Here is a 20,985-nt window from a genome sequence, read left to right as displayed (position 1 = left end):
GAATATCTGCAATCTATGAGAAGGGTAGCATATTTGTCTAGATTATGAATATTGCAGGCCACATTTATGGTTGCGTAAGGAGGATGGAGATCTGGGAAAAAGAAGGGCTGAGAAAACTTATAACATCATCCCACTGGTGCAGCTGCTGCTGCTAGAGCAGGGGTTGGCAACCTCTGGCACGCGGTTCGCCAGGGTAAGCACCCTGGGGGGCCGGGCCAGTTTGTTTATCTGCCACATCTGCAGGTTTGGCCGATCGCGGCTCCCACTGGCTGCGGTTCGCCGCTCCAGGCCAATGGGGGTTGCAGGAAGCGGCGTGGGCCGCGTGCCAGAGGTTGCCGACCCCTATGCTAGAGATTTATGTAAATTGTAAGTCTCATCTAATACAACACTTATTTTTGAGCAGCACCAGCACATCTGTGCAATGCTGTTTGTGTGGCAAACAACTTGTACAAGTGAAAAGAAGGAGGAAGGTGCAGCCACAGAATATTGCAATTTATATCCCTTAGTTTGGTATGATGTCTTGGTCATCACGGTCAAGACTTTCAAAAGTGACTAGTGATGCTGCTTGCCTTTGGATACCCAAATTGAAACATCTTAAAGTAGCCTGATTTGCAGGAAGTCTTAAGCACCCATTGTAGTGTGAGGACAAACACAAAGAACCATGCTTTTAGCAGCAACTAGAAAACTCCCTGACCATGAAATTCCTACGTTTATTATGCTCCCCACTACAAAACATCCTGGTCCTCGCTGGTAATTGTGGAGGGCAAGGAACTGTATAACCACTCTGCACCCATCCTTGGAAAATCAGGCCCTGTTTTCAGTGTTGGGCAACCAAAAACTGAGTTACTGACATTACAAGGCAATCACAAGTTACTGAAATCACAAGGCACTTTACATATCAGCATTCTCACTGGATCTGATCCTGCTCCCGCCAGAATGAATAGGAGCTTTAATAACTTCAATTACTATTGCTATTTATTATTTTGGCAGTTCCTGAAAGTTTTGAGGATCAGGCCTCGCTTCCAATCACTCAAACAATCCATGTCCGGAAAATACATTGGATAAGGTTCAGACTCATGACTGGGGTGGTAGGGATCTACCAGAAGGAAGGAGATGAAGACCACCAGCAAGGGAGAGAGGTTCCTGGAGCTCAGATGGCTGTCTGAGAGAGGATGATCTTCACCTCTCTCATCCAGTTAAAACAGACCTGTCTCTCTCCCAGGTAGTTTCTCCTTCAAATACCTCTATCTTCATCTAGGGTCCCTCTCTTCATCTCCAGGCAGAGGAGTCATTCTGGAGGCCTCCAAGAAAACAAGCAGCCAGTCCCATCCTATATATATAGAATGGCCCTGGCAGCATTTTCTCTCTTCTGCTGCCATTCCCCTTTCTCTGGACACATCTGCTAAAATATATGAGCCAGACCAGATTTTCCCATTAGAGTCTTCTGCTCACCGTGTGGCGAGGTCTCAGGTGAGCCCATACCACTGAAGGGCAAGAATTCACCTGAGCATCTTGATTCACTCACTTCAACTTCTGTGAAGTGGGCTCACGGGTGATGAGTGGGACCTCCTCCCAGCCCTGTCTCCTCAACACCTCCCAATCTCTTTCTTTCTCCTTCTTCCCCCTTTATGTAACCCTACATACCATGCTCCTGCACAAATTAAACTGTATGGTTACCTTGCTACTTCCTCACAAAACAAGTTTGTGTTGTCATAAAATAGATTTCAGCTATGGGACTGAAATATATTTTCCAGAAACATTCACAAAATGCAAATACAAAAGTGATGCAACCACAGCAAATCAAATATCAATTTCTAATTTGTAGATTTTTTTTTCCATTTACCCAGCTTTACCTGATAATGCTATAGAATTTCCTACTGCAAGCAAAGAGGACATGCTGGTAGAAATTAGGATGTCTGGATGGAGACTACAAAATGAATACAGAAATGATCTACTCAAAGCAGAAATCTCTATTCCCCTAAAAAGATGTAAAAACTAAACTTGATCATATGGGAAATCTAGATGGTATTAATAGAATGGAACAATCTATGGATTGGATTAATTCTAGATCAGTGATTAGAAAATCATAAATATGGATATGTATTGTTGGTTCATGTCATTTAAATCATGCAATTAAATACATTAGCTGATTAAAAGTGTTGAAGAGGCGGCAGAAAAGCTCTCTGAATCAAAACTGTTAATCAGATCAAAGACATGTATTCTAGCAAATAAAATTAGATGAGTCAATCTCTAATTTAATAACTTCTAATACACAAACTGGATGTTGCGAAAAAAATCATCAAAGCAGGGCACAATGTACATACCCACAGAAATTCATAAGTACCCTGGATGCCAGCAAACCCTGGCATTTATGTGCACAAAAATGTAGATTTACATTCACAGATGACTGTGAACCCAACTGCAAGATGAATTTGCATGGGTCATTACCTGATTCAACCTGCAAACACAGGAATTTGTCCTTCTTTGCAAATATTTTGAGTTTAAGCTAATGTCTAATGTGGTATTTGGTCTACTTCTGAAGTGTTTTCTTCAGTCATTTCACAAAATTGTGAAGTTTTCACAAAATTCACAAGGTCCTGAAGTTATAACGAATAACACTTCATTAATGGATGTGGCAACATGATTGAATGATTAGTGTAAGAGACTAAGAATTAGAAGACCTCAGTCTATGCCAGGGGTTCCCAAACTTGATTCGTAGCTTGTTCAGGGTAAGAGCCCTGGCGGGCCGCGAGATGCTTTGTTTATCTGAGCGTCTGCAGGTACAGCTGCTCGCAGCTCCCAGTGGCCGTGGTTCGCCATTCCTGCACCACTTCCCCAGCTCCCATTGGCCAGGAACGGCAAACTGCAGCCACAGGGAGCTGCGAGCAGCCGTACCTGCGGACACTCAAGTAAACAAAGCATCTCGTGGCCCACCAGGGGCTTACCCTGAACAAGCCGCGAAGCAAGTTTGGGAACCCCTGCTCTACGCCTAGCTCTGGCACTGACTTGCTATATTTGATAAGGCAAGTCACTTAGGCCCAGATTTTTAAAGATATTAAGACATTGTAAAGTGAGACTACTAATACTTCACTCTCATCTTGGTGGTGTTAGATTAACTACATTAGAGATTGTGAAGTACTTTGAGATCTACAGATATAAAAGCCAGGTATTATTTGAACAGGGAGTCAGCTTTTTGTTTCTTTCATTTGTAGATAATGTTGGAACTTAACCAATCAATTGTCTGAACCTTCTTTTCTTCCTCAGCATTTGTGTGTGTGTGTGTAACATTTATGAAAACACACGTGGTGGCCCTTTCTGCATAAGGCATGCCCCAAATCCTGCAGAAGATGCATCTTCTTATACTGCATCTAGTTCAATTAACTCATATTTTTAAACCTGTGGATTGGTGACCAGTGTTTTAACTAGGTTTATGGTATATCCAGCTTTTCAGTGCCAAGAGATGTGAAACTGAAATAATTTTGCAAAATTGTGCATCATCCCCATAAGTCTCCGTACATTGGCTTTGTATTGCAGAGTGGGTGTTTTAACAATCTGGATTATTCATTTGAGCAATTAAACATTTTTGCTCATTTCATTGTATGACTAATATAAAAAAGCTTCTTTTAATTTTACCTTTTTATGATTAATTTTTAGTGCCCAATTGCATATGCAATTTCCTATCTATATTTGTATAGATACATAGTATGATTTCCTGTGCAATTCCCATGATTGCACATACAAACAGGTTTTAGATGTCAATTGTACTGATTTTTTGCACATGGGTCTGTGATGGAGTATTGGTCCCATACTGGTTTCTAAGGGGTTAATAGAGCCCCAGGGATGCTGCACAGGAGGCAGCCAATTAGAGAAGGGCTGAGAGGAGCAGGTAATCTGGGCTTGGCAGGTTCATATAAGAAGAGCTGCAGGGCAGAGCAGGGTCAGTTACTCAATGGAATTTAAGGAGGGGGCACTAGGTGCCTGGCAGGCAGAAAGAAGCTAGCACCCTGGACAGAGCACTGCTGCTAGCAGGGATGGGGGAGCCAGAGAAAGCTCCTGACTGGCTGCTGGGACTTGTTGGCTGAGGCCCTGAGGCAAGGGCGAAGAGGATGCTGGGGCCATGGGGATGTGGTTGGGCAATTGGCTGCAGTCGGCAGTTGGGAAGTGGTGGGACAGTTGGACTGCAGCACTCGCCCCTGAAAGAGAAGAGCACGGATCATGACGTGGCTGAAGGGCTGTGTCATGAAGAGGATGCTGTGGTCTTTGGAGTGATATGGGTCCAGGAGCAGAAGTGACAATGGGCAAGGCACCATCGGGAGAAGGTGTACTGACCTGCAGAGATAATCCCCAAGACAGCCGGCAGGCAGTGCCAGTGAGTGGAGTCCCATTACAGGTCCTTTTCAAAACTATCCTCAAATTTCTGTTTTAAGTGGCTTTGCCTCATTGTTGACACAACTTGTCTAAATCTTTTGTTTTGTCCTTAAATGCCTTGAAACCAAATTTAAAAATGACACCTGTAAACATATATCACTTTACATCCCAAGATCTTTAAAATGCAATTTCTTGTCTCAGATGCTGTACAAAAGTACATGTTATCCCCATTTCACAGATGAGACAACTTCGCAACAGAGATGTTATGGCCTGGGTCCACAAAGAGACCGAAAAGAGTGACAAAGAGTCCTCTGGCACCTTATAGACTAACAGACGTATTGGAGCATGCATCTGACAAAGGGAGTATTCACCCACGAAAGCTTATGCTCCAATACATCTATTAGTCTATAAGGTGCCACAGCACTCTGTCGCTTTTTACAGATCCAGACTAACACGGCTACCCGTCTGAAAGAGACTGAAGTGTTTCAACAAATGTTACCGCGTTATAGATGAAACCGCGTTATATCAAACTTGCTTTGATCCACCGGAGCATGCAATCTCCCCTCCCTCCACCCCCGGAGTGCTGCTTTACTGTGTTATATCAGAATTTGTGTTATATCGGGTCACGTTATATCAGGGTAGAGGTGTAACTTAATAAAAAGCACTCTACACAATAAACATATCATAGTGTAATTTGAATCGGTTACTTTACTATATTTATATGTTTGAATACCTTCTTCCCTAATAATAAAATTCATATATGGCACAGACACCTGGTTATTGGTCTCCTGCCTCTTCTAAGAAGTAGTGTAATTGAGCACTTGTGTGTGGGGACAGTGGGAACTCGGGGTTCTTGATTAATTTTCTCCAGTTATAAATTATTTATTACCTTATTCCATTTCCCTGTTACCTTCATAGGGACCCTTTCAAACTGTCAGAGAAACCTATTTACTTTTAATTGATTACTATTCTGCATTCATTGAGATTTCCAAAATGACCAAGAGAAGCAGTAGTACTGAGATTAGCCATACCAATCTACAATATGATGGGTGACATAAAATTTGTCACTGACAGCGGACTGCAGTACTTAAGTGTGGGATTTCAAGTATTTGCTAAAACATAGCAGAGCTTGAGAAAAATCACTGCAGTTTCACCAAAAGAGATAGCTGAGAGTTCAGCGAATATCATTTAAACAGCAAAAGACATTTAAACAGCATGATGTAGTGTATAGAGTGCTGGACTTGCTATGTTACCAACCAGCCATGTGATTGTCAGCAAGTCACTTTATTTTTCTGTGCCTCCGTTTCTCTATCTGTAAAATGGGAATAGTGCTACTAGTCTTCTTTTGTATAGCACTTTTCATCTATGGATGAAAGGCATTACATAAAAGTTAAGTTTTATTTTAATATTACAATAAAGAACTCTCTGCTTAATCCAACTGAATCTTGGGAATCTTCCAATAGAGACTTAACATTACTATCACAAATACTAATGGGACATCAGTCAAACCAGGCCCAGCAACTCAGACCTAAGCTTTGTGACCTGGACTTACAAATAAAACTTGAACAACAACAGAAGAAACTAAGCTATTATGAAGGCTAAGAAAATCATTGTCCAGACTGATAGCTGTACTTGAAAACAGCAGGAAGCCAACTATAGCTGTTACCTTACCATAGTCAGACAGCTACCACACATTATGCAAATTGAAGATCAAAGGTACGATGCCAGCGAAGTCAGGGAAATAATGACAACTTACATTTATAGAAGCCAACGGAAATTTTACAAACACAATATCTAAGTCCAAAACCTTACAGAAGACTCAAAATAACCATTCTTTTAAGCATCATATGTAGACAATTCAAACTATGTGACTAACAAATATGATAGGGAAACATAAAAGAAATCATAGCAATCTTCAACAATGTTTAAAGTACATTCATGGTGACATTTTTAAAAGCATCTAACAGGTTTGGGTCCACAAGTCCCACTGAAGGTCGACAAAGCTGAAATATAATACACAGAGGTGACTGGAGGTGAAAGAAAAATGCACTACCATATTTAGTCTCTTTCTACACACATGTGCCCCTGATTCCTGAAGAAATGCTATCGTAAGAGAAGCTTTTAAAAACAGTGCACATTGAAATTGCAGCCATGTCTGTCTGTGGGAAAAAAAAAGTTAGTTTAGCCCAGAAGTGCACATTTTAGCCCAAAGTACACATTATCATGCAGAATGTGTTTAAGTCCTTATTCACAGGAATACAAAGTAATGCTGTTCCATTAGGCTTTCAGTGGGGGAAAACCTAAAATGACATAGCATAATAGACTGCTATATCTGCATCTTCTGTCACAGTTTTCTCTTTGTGTTACTGCTGCAGCTTTGACCAGGTTACTTCACACATGTGTAAGAAGTGATCAACAATATGATGTTTTAATTGCTCTTTTATGCATAGTCAAAAGAAATCAATACAAATCCACATCTTGCATCTGTGAATAATGGATGTGCATGTACCAAACAGTCTTCTACAATTAGAGCTCTCCATTTAATATTTAAACTATGTACTTTCCCATACAGTGATACATTAATGTCACATGTTAATAATACCAATAGCTGACAATGCCCTGCCTTTCACTGAATTCTAAAAGCAGTGCACTTGTGTGACTAGTCACAGAATCTAGCAAGAGGATCATAAATCACTCTTATCTTGATTGTATAGTTAGTTGTTAAGTGGAAATAATGCCACTTGTCTTCATGTTGCTGGTCCTTAGCACCATAGAAAGAGTTATTTTTATATTAGTAACACCAAGTACATGAATTTGTGTGGATTTGCAATAGACATGCCAAGATGAGATTTGCTCATCCCACAGCATTTCTCTTTCTCTTTTTTTTTAAAGTAATACATCCTCTCAGGAGAGGACTTTTTTTTAGAGAGGAAAAGCTCTTAATGCCAACAGTATTCACACCTTCAAACATAGTGACCCTAAACAATAAGATCTTTGTAGAGGAATCCCACTTACATTTTGAAGTGCATTTGTGAGAAGAATAGAAAGATTCATTCACTTATACACATAAGAACATAAGAACATCAAAATGACTGTACTGGGTCAGACCAAAGGTCCATCTAGCCCAGTATCCTGTCTACCAACAGTGGCCAATGCCAGGTGCCCCAGAGGGAGTGAACTAACAGGTAATGATCAAATGATCTCTCTCCTGCCATCCATCTCCACCCTCTGACAAACAGAGGCTAGGGACACCATTCCTTACCCATCCTGGCTAATAGCCATTAATGGACTTAACCTCAATGAATTTATCCAGTTCTCTTTTAAACGCTGTTATAGGCCTAGCCTTCACAACCTCCTCAGGCAAGGAGTTCCACAGATTGACTGTGCACTGTGTGAATAACTTCCTTTTATTTGCTTTAAACCTGCTGCCCATTAATTTCATTTGGTAGCCCCTAGTTCTTGTATTATGGGAATAAGTAAATAACTTTTCCTTATCTACTTTCTCCACATCACTCATGATTTTATATACCTCTATCATACCCCGCCTTAGTCTCCTCTTTTCCAAGCTGAAAAGTCCTAGCCTCTTTAATCTCTCCTCATATGGGACCTGTTCCAAACCCCTAATCATTTTAGTTGCCCTTCTCTGAACCTTTTCTAATGCCAGTATATCTTTTTTGAGATGAGGAGACCACATCTGTATGCAGTATTCAAGATGTGGGCGTACCATCGATTTATATAAGGGCAATAATATATTCTCCATCTTATTCTCTATCCCCTTTTTAATGATTCCTAACATCCTGTTTGCTTTTTTGACCGCCTCTGCATACTGTGTGGACGTCTTCAGAGAGCTATCCACAATGACTCCAAGATCTTTTTCCTGATTCGTTGTAGCTAAATTAGCCCCCATCATATTGCATGTATACAACCCATGGGAGAACAGAATTTTCCTTTCCTAGCCAATTATATTCATAATATTTTAACTGAGCCATCAGTTAAAGAGCCATTGCACTTTTATAAAGACCTTATCATAAATGAGTAGTGCTTAAGGCATGCTCAAATTATTAGGCTTTTCTCACACAAAGAATTAGCACAATGCCCCTCTGGGACTGTTTAGAAATTCCTTATTTGTTCTACAAACATTAAAACACTGGCAGAGCATGAGTGTAAGAGAGAGCAACAAATTAGTATTATTTAACAGCATTCAAAATCAGCCCAATTTTTATAAATGACTTTGGAAGGTTATTATAGTGTAACACAATTAAGGTTAGAGAATAAAGAGATATGAAGTGTTCAAAATTAAAGCAAAAGCTACCACCATTGAGAATATTAGTGTATTACCCCGGGGTTTAACCTCCTTTGACTGGCTTTGCAAAAGCAACAAGCTCATTGCTAACAAGAGCCCTGTGAACAGTATTTGTTAATGATCAACCTTGTTTTCTCTCTCTCCGACTTTTTTCCCCGTCACATGTGGATATCAGCAGTTTCCCAACACTATACACTTTATTTTTCTTTTTTATAATCAACTTTAGACAAGCAATAGGAGTTTAAGATTTTTTAGTTATTCTGGCCAGTTGTATAGATTTAAGGCCCAGTCCTGGAAGGTGTCAGCAACTCCTGCAAGGTGCTGAGTTCTTTCAAAGCCCAGTGAAGTAATGTGGTGACAGACAATTATCTGGAGAAATAACGTTCAACTATACAATTTGCAGCATGTTATAGGGAGTTGACCAGCCCTACCCCAGCCTACCTCAAAGCTTGAACAGTGCCCTAAGCAGTAGCCTATGGCATACCCTGGGATAGATGGCTCTCCTTTTTAAATTATTCCACTTTGGCTAGATAATTAAATAGTCTTTGAGACAGAGTGAGAATGACTCTATAGCCAAGTGATTAGAGCTCTCAGGAACCCAAATTCAAGTCCCTGCTCCAATGATTATTTATACAAAGTGGAATGGCTCCAAAAGGAGCGCTTCCTAGCCAAGTAGTTGCAGCACTATCCCAAAAAATGGGCAACAGAGGTTCAAATCCCTGCTCTATATTAGGCCAAGTGGGGGTTTGAACCCAGGTCTCCCAAATCCAGGGTGAGAACTCTGGGCTCAACATTATGGGGGCACCACTACCAACTCTTTCAGCAGGTGTGTTCTATGTGGGGACTGATCGGTTAGCCTCTGAAAATGCTCACCAGATTGCACAGGGGAAAGATTAGTTTGAGGATCCCTCTGAGCAGGGCCGGCTCTAGACCCCAGCGCGCCAAGCGCGCGCTTGGGGCGGCCTGCCGCTGGGAGGGCGGCAGACGGCTCCGGTGGACCTGCCGCAGGCATGCCTGTGGAGGGTCCGCTGGTCCCGCGACTCGGGTGGAGCATCCGCAGGCGTGCCTGCGGGAGGTCCACCCGAGCCGCGGAACCAGCAGACCCTCCGCAGGCATGTCTGCAGGAGGTCCACCAGAGCCGCGGGACTGGCAACCGCCAGAGCGCCCCCCGCGGCGTGCCGCCCTGCTTGGGGCGGCGCAATTGCTAGAGCCGCCCCTGCCTCTGAGTCTTATGCATGAGATAGGTGCAGGAGATTGAGGGTATGGCTACACTTACGGTTTGCAGCGCTGGTAGTTTGCAGCGCTGGTCATCCAGCTGTGCAGGGCCAGCGCTGGTGTGTGGCCACATTTGCAGCATTTGCAGCGCTGTTGGGAGTGATGCATTATGGGCAGCTATCCCAGCGTTCAAGTGGCCGCAACGTGCTTTTCAAAAGAGGGGGGTGAGTGGGGTCTAGTGTGACAGGGAGCGGGGGGAGAGAAAGAGGGGATTTTTTGAGCCAACACTGTGTGTTTAGCTTCCTGCCTTGAAAAATCAGAACATGTTTCCAACCCCTTAGTCTTAACTCTTAATTGCAAACAGCCTGCAGCCAACACGACTCCCCGCTGTTTCATTCGCTCCCTGCCTGCCTCTCATTTGATTGTTTACAGCCAGGTACAGATGATCACAGCAAACAGGAGCTCTGTTTGTTTTTTAGATAAGCAGCAGCGGCAACGGAGCTCCGCGCGGAGCTCGTTCATAACAAAACAATGAGAGGCTGCATAACAAAACAAAGAGAGTAATTTATAAAAGCATTCTGGGATACATCCTTATACCCTGGAGGCCAATCACAGCGCTGGTGTGTGGCCACACTTGATGACCAGCGCTGCAGCACCAGCGCTGGAATCCTTATTCCCCATGCTGAGTGAGGTGTACGGCCAGCGCTGCAGCCAGGGAGTTGCAGCGCTGGAAGTGCCCTGCAGGTGTGGCCACTTACTAATTGCAGCGCTGGTGGAGGCTTTCCAGCGCTGCAACTCGCCAGTGTAGCCATACCCTGAGACTTGGGCATCAGTTCACATGTTCACTAGCAGATTTGTAGTCACTTACCAGACTTTGTTGACAGAGCCCTAGATGCCTTGGGACTTCAGGCACCTACAGAGTTGGTTGGCAACTGAGTGGGAGGGTTTGAGAATCTAAATTTTTTACTTGGGTGCCTAAAGTGGCAGTTGTGCTCCTAAGTCATCTAGGGCTAGATCCACAAATGGGGCTTAGGTGCCTAGGGTGCCATGTAAAATAAATGGGACTTGTGCTCCTAAATCACTTTGGTGCTTTTGAAAAAATCTATTGTTCCAAAACCAACGCTCAGCAGGTAAAATTAAGAAAGGACAACTATTGCTCCAAACAACTTCCAATTCAAAGCAGGGAGGTCAGCTCTTCAGATATCTCTCAGACCCTCTCTTGAGATATATTTGCTTATTTTCACCCAAAAGTATCTTCACAAAGTAATTGTAAAAATGAAACAAAACAAATAAATAAGCAAACAAACAAGCCAACACTTCACCCCCATTTTAAAAATTGCCAAGCGTGTTTTAAACTGAATAAAACCTGGAAATTCAAGTATTAAGCTATGTGTTCCAGCTTTACCTGTCTGATTGTGTCCATTTCAGATGATATGATCATAAATGAAGTATGACCAGAGAAGAGATGGTAATTATTGCTACACATGGAGGAATCAAACACATATTGTTTCATACAGCAAAGTATAGCTATATACAGCTGTGATGTATTCTTAGGCATATCACACTGAAATGAGCTTTAATTCTGAACTTCTTGAATTTTGTTATTTTAAGCCAGCACTTTAAGCATATTTCTGCCTGGATACATACATATATATAGCACAATAAAAGAACCCAAGGAAATATCACCTGAGGATGGAAAACTACAAAGACTGTATGGTTAAAAGAAGTAGGAAAATAAGGAAACATTTGATGCCATTCATTTAAATACAGTAAGTGAGGAGGTCATGTCAAGAAAGCATAAATATTCTTAAATTTTAAGATACAATAAGTCAAAATTTGAGGTAATATAAAGAAGGAATAATCAAATGAGCCTAATCTGATCATTAGTAAGCACACCATGCAAAGAAAAAGAAGAGAGGAACAGATGAGACGCTAAGAAGCTGACCAGATCATGAAAACAAGTTGGAAAGAAGGAAGGAAAAAAGGAAATGATAGTTAATCCATCTGGGGGCTCTGCAAATTAATGGTACAGAATAGTGAACCTTCGCAGCTCTCGGCCACCCTCTTTGAACCCAGGTCTTTGTCATTCTTCATTACGGAGAGCTGGGATCTGAGTTTCTGCAGCAAGTAATTGCTACATATTTCCAAAATTACACCAGCCAGTACTTATTCTCTCTGTGGTGAAGGTAACTGTTGCCCTTGAGCATGGAAAGCACCAGGAAATGAGTTATCTTTGTAATGCTCAGAAGCAGGTATACGGTGCTAGTACAAGAACAGACGCTGGTGTGTGCAGCAGTCATGGGTAATGCTTCATTTACTTCAACAGCTCTCTCTCTCTCTCTCCTTCCCTCCTCCTCCCCAGCCACTGATTATTGCTGTAGTGAAGTGAATTAATGGAGCTTTAATTAGGAAGGGGAAATGGCTAAATAAAACAAAGCACAGAATATAAAATGTGTGAGAAACATACTGCATTGGGAAATAAAATTATTATATTACTAATAAAATTAAACAAAATTTGTTGCAGCTATTCCAGGCTAACCTATCATTTATTGTTCAATAAAGACTGTGCTGATAGTAACAGCGCAGTACAAGGTGGAGGTAAAAGAACTAACTGTCATCTTAATCTACTGATTCCATTATTTACTAGCACATACAGAGTTTGTTCAAATCTCACATACAGACTCACAAACCAATGAAAGCAGGGCAATTCAAAGTTACTCAGACGATGTCCTTAGCTGATCTTATATTGCAGTGGTATCCAAACAGTTTAACATTATATCCCATGCTGTTCTGTTTTAAGTGTAGTATGTAGGCACAGCAGGGAACTGAGGATAGCGTCTCTGAAATCCTTTGCATTTGTCTCTAAGTCGGGTCCTTCAGATTGGGCCTGATTTTCTTCTCACTTACACCAGTGTAAATCAGCAGTAACTCTCTGGAAGTTGGAGTGATCTTGATGAAAATCTTGTGAAAGAGGAGAACCAAGTCTATTGTTTTAATGTAGCATTTTGTGTTTATTTTTGTATCTATTTTAAAATAACAAATATTGACATGTTACATCTTAAACAGCAACCTAAACAGAAATATCCAAACAGTCTGGGGGAGAAAAAAATAGACTAGCCCTGTTACTGTTAAATGGGTCTGCTCTACTCTGCTCAGTATCCACTGGGTGCTGCCCAGGAGTGGGACAGGAGAGAAACAGTGCAGCTCCTGAATCTCTAACCTGTTGCAGTAGCCTTGATGGAATGTAGAACAGTCTCAGAGGATGCTCTCAATTCATCCAACTGATAATGGCTCTCACCAACTGGAGCCTATGCTCTGGCTACCTCGACCCCAGCCCAAACGTGCCTCTGCACCAGAGACTGCAAGGCCCAGAGTAGGCCTGAGAATATGGCCAAAAGTTTTTTACATTACCACTGCCAAGAACTCTTATAATTAAAATATTACAGAAAGAACATATGCCTACCCTGTCGCTGTCAGCTATAGCCCTGTTACGCGAAATGATCCATTTATAGATATCATTTAGTATTTGTGTCTCCATGATCAGATAGTTGTTTAAATATGGCACATGTGCACAGAGCAACCCATGCACTGCAGTGAGCCTCACTCTGCCACATGTGTACAACACATGGTCCTATTAGACAGCTAGGTCTGAAGGACAGTTGGAACATGAAACCTATCTCAGGAAGGGTCCCCACTCTCTCCCCAGGAGCTGGTGGACCTGCTAAGTCCTGCAGATATTTAATAAAAGCCAGCATCTGTGCTTTACATGCCTCAAATTACACCACTTCATCCTAGGGCCAGTTCAGAACTTCTTGCATGCACTGATGCTTGAAGCACAGCTATAACAAAAGACTGGACCGACAGCTTTCTTTGCCATTAGCTACCATTGGGTGCTCTGTTTTATTTTATTTGCCTTTATTTTGTGTTTGCTTGGCCACCCTAAACGAGCAGCCTGCAGCAGCTGCACCCTTCCAAGAGTCCATTTGATCAATCCTGCATACACTACACCTTCCAGGGACAGGAAATATCAGTAAGGGGCTGCCAGGTCCCAATTACATACACACACACACACATCAGTACTGCTGCAACCCTCTCTGGGCTGCTGAGATGGTTAGAAAAAGAACAATGGGGATTATTCATGATGAATAGTGCTATATATTAGAAATGTAAGCTTGATCATTATTATCAATGAACTCCCTACCTTCAGACTATCTCAGAATCACTGCATATAGCTATTTCTGGGGGAAAGTTCAGCATGGATGATGGTCAAAGAGAAGCTGCAGCTCACTGCTGTGCCCATTCAGGATGAGTACAGGGTTCAGCCTCCAAGACCCTGAGCATATCACAGATGGGGAAGATGGAGGGAAAACTGATATGAAACATTCTACAGAGGACACACGGGGGAGTAGCACTAACGTCAGGAGAGAGTCGCCCTGTCAGCTTCACAATTAGCAAGCAACAAATGGGAAAACAAAGAAAACGGGAACAAGTACAAAAGGAAAATAGAACAATTCTGCTGACTTCCCAGTTGTGACTCCCCATCTTGAGAGGAACCAACCCTTCATGCTTCTGCAGGAATTGGTACCCTATGCAACCCGTCTACCAGCTGCTGAAACCCTCCCCACGCCACTCCTAATGGCAAGTTCTCCCATCAGTCACTGAGGTGCTGCAATCATCTCCTTCCCACTTATGCTGCACAGTTACACAAGACTGCCTGAGTTGCCAAGAGGCCCTATCAATTCTCTGGCTACCTGTGCTAATATGGCTAGTGTCCTCAAACTATGACACTTATCTGTAACATCTGTAATCCTTTTTAATAAGCTAATAAATATTCAGTACCAGGATAAAAACTCTCATATTATTCCCTATTGTTCCATTATAGTATCCCTGTCAGAAAGTGAGAGAGCTGCACACAAAATGTAAAACAAACTTTCACAATCCCAGAAATCAAGGGCTTTGTGTCTCATTTCAGTTTTTGAAATGTGTTCAGGTTTTACACACAAAACATGAACTTTGCATTTTTCTCTCAAAGGGTTCATCTACACTGCAGCTGGGACCGCGCTTCCCAGCCAGGGTAGACAGATATGCTAATTCTGCTCAAGCTAGAACACTAAAAAGAGCAGAGTAGTTGGAGGTAGCACAAGCAACGGTTCAGGCTAGCCACCTAAGTACATACCCAGAGCGTCTGGGAAGGTTTGCACTCAGTTCAGCTAGTCTGTTGGGATCCAGGAGGTGGGCTCTGCCCACCCACTACTAAAGGACCTCCCCCAGTTCAGTTCAGCTAGTCTGAGCTGCCATCCATGCTACCCCCTGCTACACTGCTATTTTTAGCACTTGAGCAGAAATAACATGGGTCTGTCTACCAGGCTGGAAAGCACAGTTCCACCTGCACTGTAGACATACCCCCGCAAACTGTCCTAGTTTTAAATAATTAAAAAAAGACAAAATGTCAAACAATAATTCATAATTTCTTTTATATGAAAATCAATCTACTAAAAAAGCATGGGATATATTTTAATATCTTCTGTGCTTTCAAGGCAAAAAATGCCCATTTTGAATAAATATAAGAAGAAACAATAGATCAGGGTCACAACATGGCCTGGAAAGAAATGACAAAATATTAACCAGTGAAATCTACATACCAGTTTTGTCACTTTTCACCAAGCTCCAGTGAGCATGCAGCATATTTGACTTAAGGTGATTTCAAACATAATGCTGTCTGATCAGTAAAAATCTTAATATTTTTGGCCAGGATTTTCAAACAACTAGCAATTTTGATTGTCTCAATTCATGGGTGTACAATTTGAGGCATCTTAAAAGGGCATGATTTTCAGAGTGCAGTGAGCACCACTGTTCTGAAATTCAGGCCCCTTTAAGGTATCTCAGTTAGGGCATCCATAAAATAAGGTGTTAAATCACTTGCCACCTTTGAAAATCTTGGATTTCAAGCTAAAAAAATTCCACATCTACTATTGTAATTTTTTTATGACATGTACAGTACCAAGCAACATTATTCTTCTAAATCAGGTCAGAAATGTGTAAGTAGTTTTCTTCACAAATAAACAGATAAATGAATATTTTTATATATGGTAGGATTTATTATGAAATGTTGCTCCAGAGCACAGTTGCCAACTTTCACGCAGTAAATAAGCACCCTAACTTTCACAATAAACCAAAAATCAAGCTAATCCCACTTCAAAACAAGGCCAAAACAAGCCAATCCCTAATAACCCCAACACTCTATGTGACTAGATCCCCCTGGCGTGCAGTCTGGGACTGTGGTGGGCCTGCTGTGCACCCCTGACTCTCTCCCCGCCTTGTCCCTGCTTGCCCCCATTACCCTGTTTGCCGGGAGCAGATCAAAAAACAGAAGCAACAAACAACAAGCTACAAGCCAAACAAGCAACAAGCTACAAGCCAAAAACTAGCCAACAAGCAACTCACAAGACAATTAAGCCAAAAACAAGCGTAATTCCTGCATTTTTTTCACAGGTTTAGCATGTCTGCTCCAGAGAGATGTATCCCATCCACATCACACTGTTCCAAAATGGGCTTACCACAAGGTAATTCAAGAAAGAAGAATATCCTTCTTGCTGATCATGAATCCTGTTAAGTCCCTAAGACACAAACAGCGTTTTTTTTTCCTTTTCCTCCATGGTTAACCAGCAAATGAAAATGAATTGCTCTGCCATCATTCGGCCACTTTACAGAAGGGCCTAAATAGAAAAGTAGCTTGACTGTGACATACACTTTCAGATAGTGACCCATCATTCAACTCACTAAACTGCTGTACTGCAGTGAATTGAGCTAGTGAATTTTTATTCATTCCCAAACCTACAATTAATTACAATTTCAGTCTCACCATCAAAAAACCCAAGATCAGACAATCGCCACTGATGAACACCAGGTCAAAAAAGAACTCAGCATAATATACATCTATATTTTTCCCCCTAATTGAACTGCCTTTTTAATAGGCAGCAATTAAAATTGCCCTTCTCTGCTCGTACATAATTTGTACAAAACTGAGTGTTCAAACTCTACTTTCAGATAGAGCTACGTAAGTATACACATGTTCCACATATGTGGAGATAACTATATGATAAATTGCAGAGCCCTGTGATAAATTAATTTACCATACACCTTTAACTGTGTCACCTGACCTCTGTCTACTCCATCTCTCCCTGAATTGCTTCAAACCCCTGAGCATTTAAAAAATGAACCTATTTAGAAAAAAGATCCTTCTTTCTCCCTCCAAATAAGGAAATTCTCCTCAAAATTACACCTATCTGAAGTGCAGGATGAGCAATATTCAGGACAGCTTTTCTATATATAAAATTGTCATAACTTTTAAGTCAATTCCTTGCAACCCTGTAAGCCTAGAAATGAGAGCTTTATACCATTGGAAAGGATCAGTTTCCCACCTTCTAAGCTTGGAAGGTCCCAAGATATTGGATGTTAATGTCTTGACATTTTGGGGTATAGAAAAACTCTTTTAGGCTATTTTTAGAGCTTTTTAAGGCTCCATGTGAGACCTGCACACAGTTGGACCTATGGAAACCAGTGCATCTAACTTACCATTAGCTATACAGGAAATAGTTCATAAACATATTTTAGACAAAATATCCCTGAAATAGTTTATCTGTAACATGTGTCATGTACAAGAAATATGATGATATGATTATACCTTGAAGGCTTTATCAGCATAAACTCAGTGCCATTAAAGATTTTCAAAAACAGGACCTTAAAGCTAGGTGCTAAAATCCATACTAAAGAACAGACCTGATTTTGAAAAGTGCTGAGCACCAAGAAAGTCATATTAAATTCATTGCTTTGTTTCAGCAGTAAATTCAAAATGGAAAGTGCCCCCTACTAAAACCTTAAACACCACTTCATGTAGCACCAACGGTTTTCCAGTATGCTCTCCCCTTCAAGAGCTGACCAAGCCAAAACTTGGTTGATATATGGGATCTGGCACTATCACAGCCTAGGGTGAAATGTTTTACCTGACCTTTGGATGTTTCATGTGTTGCTTAGCTCAGTAAAATAAGAACATAAGAGCGGCCATACTGGGTTAGACCAAAGGTCCATCTAGCCCAGTATCCGGTCTTCTGACAGTGGCCAATGCCAGGTGCCTCAGAGGGAATGAACAGAACCAGTAATCATCAAGTGATCTGTCCCCTGTTGCCCATTCCCAGCTTCTGGCAAACACAAGCTAGGGACACCATCCCTGCCCATTTTGGCTAATATCCATTGATGAACCAATCTATCCTCCATGAATTTATCTAGCTCTTTATTGAACCCTGTTATAGTCTTGGCCTTCACAACATCCTCTCAGTATTCAGTAGTGTCCCTTAACATGAGAAGGAAAACATAACTCATTCTTTTAGGAGGTGGGAGAAGACAGAATCCTCCAAGATCCTTCTATTTGTAAATATCCAACCCAGAAAGTTCACTGGCATATGTTTATTTTATTTGACACATTTTTCAACGTCTTCCTCCAGTTCTTTCTGCCATGTACCACCTCCTAAAAAAATGAATTCAGAACAATAGTCACCTTTAGATGTAGACAAAAATATCCCTTATATTTATCCTAGTTAACACCAACCTCTTAAGGAATACCTTTAGTATGTTCTCTCCTATAGTCTTCTTCTTTTTTCTAGATGGTGGTGATTTATTCATTTGTCAAACTGAACAAAAATACAAGAAACAAATATAAACCTGGGTCAAAAGCAATGTTCCTTAAATGGGCTATTATTTCTTTGTGATACAATTTGTTTTGCCAAATTTCTCCCACTGAAGTTGGACTAACTGGTTTCTTTATTAATTAAAGATTGATCTAGGGCCAAATGCTTCTCTCTAGTAACACTGGTGCAATCCCATAGAAATCAATGGGGTTGTAAAAGTGTAACAGTGGAAAATTAAAACTCCAGCCTGGAAAAAGGTGTATTCCTTCTTTCTTATTTTTCCCCACTGTCATAAGGTACTAACTGGCCATTCATATAAGTAAATCATTTGATACAGCATAGCATAAGTGACATTATTCTACAAAACATCTAAGCTTTAGGAAGCAAACCTCCCAGTACAGACAGCAATTCAGAGACATTTTACATAGCACAGCAAAAGTAGATGTTCACACACAGCCAGTCTTACCATAAATGAGGTTAATTTGTGTTAGCAAACTGTCAAAGAACCTGTCATATCCTATTGTCTTTCCTAGTACAAAAATGTTAAACAGATTACAAGAGTTAAGTAAAAAAAACCCACACACTCTGAAGAAAATCACCAGATTTAATAGCCTCTTTTTTCGAATTTCATTTCCATTTGATTTTCAAAGGACTTTTGTTTGCTGAATTTTGTATATTGAAAAATATCATTTTGCTGTTCTGTAAAGTTTATTTTCCTCCAAAGCTACTGCACAAGAACCATGATATAAATTCCAGGGCAAATGCTATGCTCCTTTCTAAACTTGAATTAGTAAATTGATCTTCTTCACCCAGCATGTTTTTAATGAACTCAAAGATAAAATTTGATAAGTTCACAAAAACAATTACATTAGAACAGCACAACGAATAAGAGGCGTTAATATAATACGAGCCTCTAAAATACATGTAATAAACCAAAATGCACTGGAATTGTTCAAGAAAGATTCTATTAAATTGTGAGTAGTATACAGCTAGTATAATGATTTATAATATATTTGTAAAGGCTTTATTTACATCCTGCCCTTGTAAAATCTACTGTTCCAAAAGGTCATGAGAAAATACTGTCACATCGGCATGTTGTTCTGAAAATTATTCCAAGAAATGGGAATCAAGGAACAGTTAGCTGAAATGATAGCAGGTGTAATAATTGGAAAAGAGGTTTTAAAAAATCAATATTCATGGATTCACTACTATGAGGCTTCATGTCTTACACCTGTCAACAAAACAAAGTGTATCCCTATGTAGTACCTGGGCCAAATTCTGACCTGTACATCTATGCAATCATATTGATTTTAAACAGGTTGATTTCAATAAGATTGCTTTGATTTCACAAAAGCATGGGGGAAGGGATAAAATTGGACCATACTGTGTCAGTATGTACCAATAGTAACAAAAAAAATCTCTAAGAAGTATGTCATGTTTGGTAATTAGATTCATTTCTGCTACATCGGTTTTCCACTGTGAGTAAAAGAAATATGTAGGGGCATTGACCATGTTATCATTGCTTTTTCCTCCTTGATAAAAAAGACACAGTTGGTCAAACTGTTTATATCTACATTGAGAGAAACAGTGAGTGAGTGAGAAAGTTCATTTTTCTTCAAACATGCTGCAACCCTGTTTCAAGTTCAATTTACATGTACATCTGGGGGCTGTTTTCCTCCCTGTGGGCCTAATCCTGAATGTCAGGGCCAATCCTGCAAGGTGCTGAGAGTCTCATGAAAGGTATAAATTCCCTGAACACTCATTGACTTGGGGTTATTCAGTACCTTTCAGGATTAGGCTCACAGAGAGGAAAACAGCCCCGATATGTACTTGTAAATTACATATGGGGCTTCTCTACACAGGAAAGTTGTACCAGTATAAAGTAGGGTGTGAATTTAAACAGACAGAGTTATAACAGTGTAACTCCTCTTCTGGACACTCTTATTCCAGTATAAGAGTGTCCACATGGGTACATCTACATTACCCGCCGGATCGGCAGGTAGCGATCGATCTATCAGGGATCGATTTATCGCATGTTTTGTAAACGCGATAAATTGATCCCCAATCGCTCTCCCGTCAACTGCTGAACTCCAGCTCAGCAAGAGGCGGAAGCAAAGTTGACGGGGGAGCTGCAGCCGTTGATCCTGCACCGCAAGGACGCGAAATAAGTGATTCTAAGTCGATCTAAGATACGTCGACTTTAGCTACGCTATTCTCATAGCTGAAGTTGCATGTCTTAGATCAATTCCCCCATCCCCCCGCCCCCAACAGTGTAGGCCACACCGGGGTGTTTATACCAGTATAATTATATCAATTTAAATATACCCATATAATTATATGGGTATAGTTGGAAAAATCTCCCATGTAGACAAGCCTTTACAATATATTTTACACTGTGGTATTTCTAAGGGGTTG

The 20,985-nt window shown here is 41.0% G+C and overlaps 1 long non-coding RNA gene across 1 annotated transcript in view; it reads right to left on the bottom strand.

Annotated features, from left to right (window-relative positions):
- Nucleotides 1-20,985, bottom strand: part of LOC123354179 — a 58,671-nt gene that overhangs the window by 36,082 nt on the left and 1,604 nt on the right. The window lies entirely within an intron of this gene.

The sequence above is a fragment of the Mauremys mutica genome, chromosome 1 (genome assembly GCF_020497125.1).
Source record: "Mauremys mutica isolate MM-2020 ecotype Southern chromosome 1, ASM2049712v1, whole genome shotgun sequence".
NCBI classification, from domain to species: Eukaryota; Metazoa; Chordata; order Testudines; family Geoemydidae; genus Mauremys; species Mauremys mutica.
Note: the sequence above shows the minus strand (reverse complement) of the source record. Positions and strands in the feature narration are given on the sequence as shown.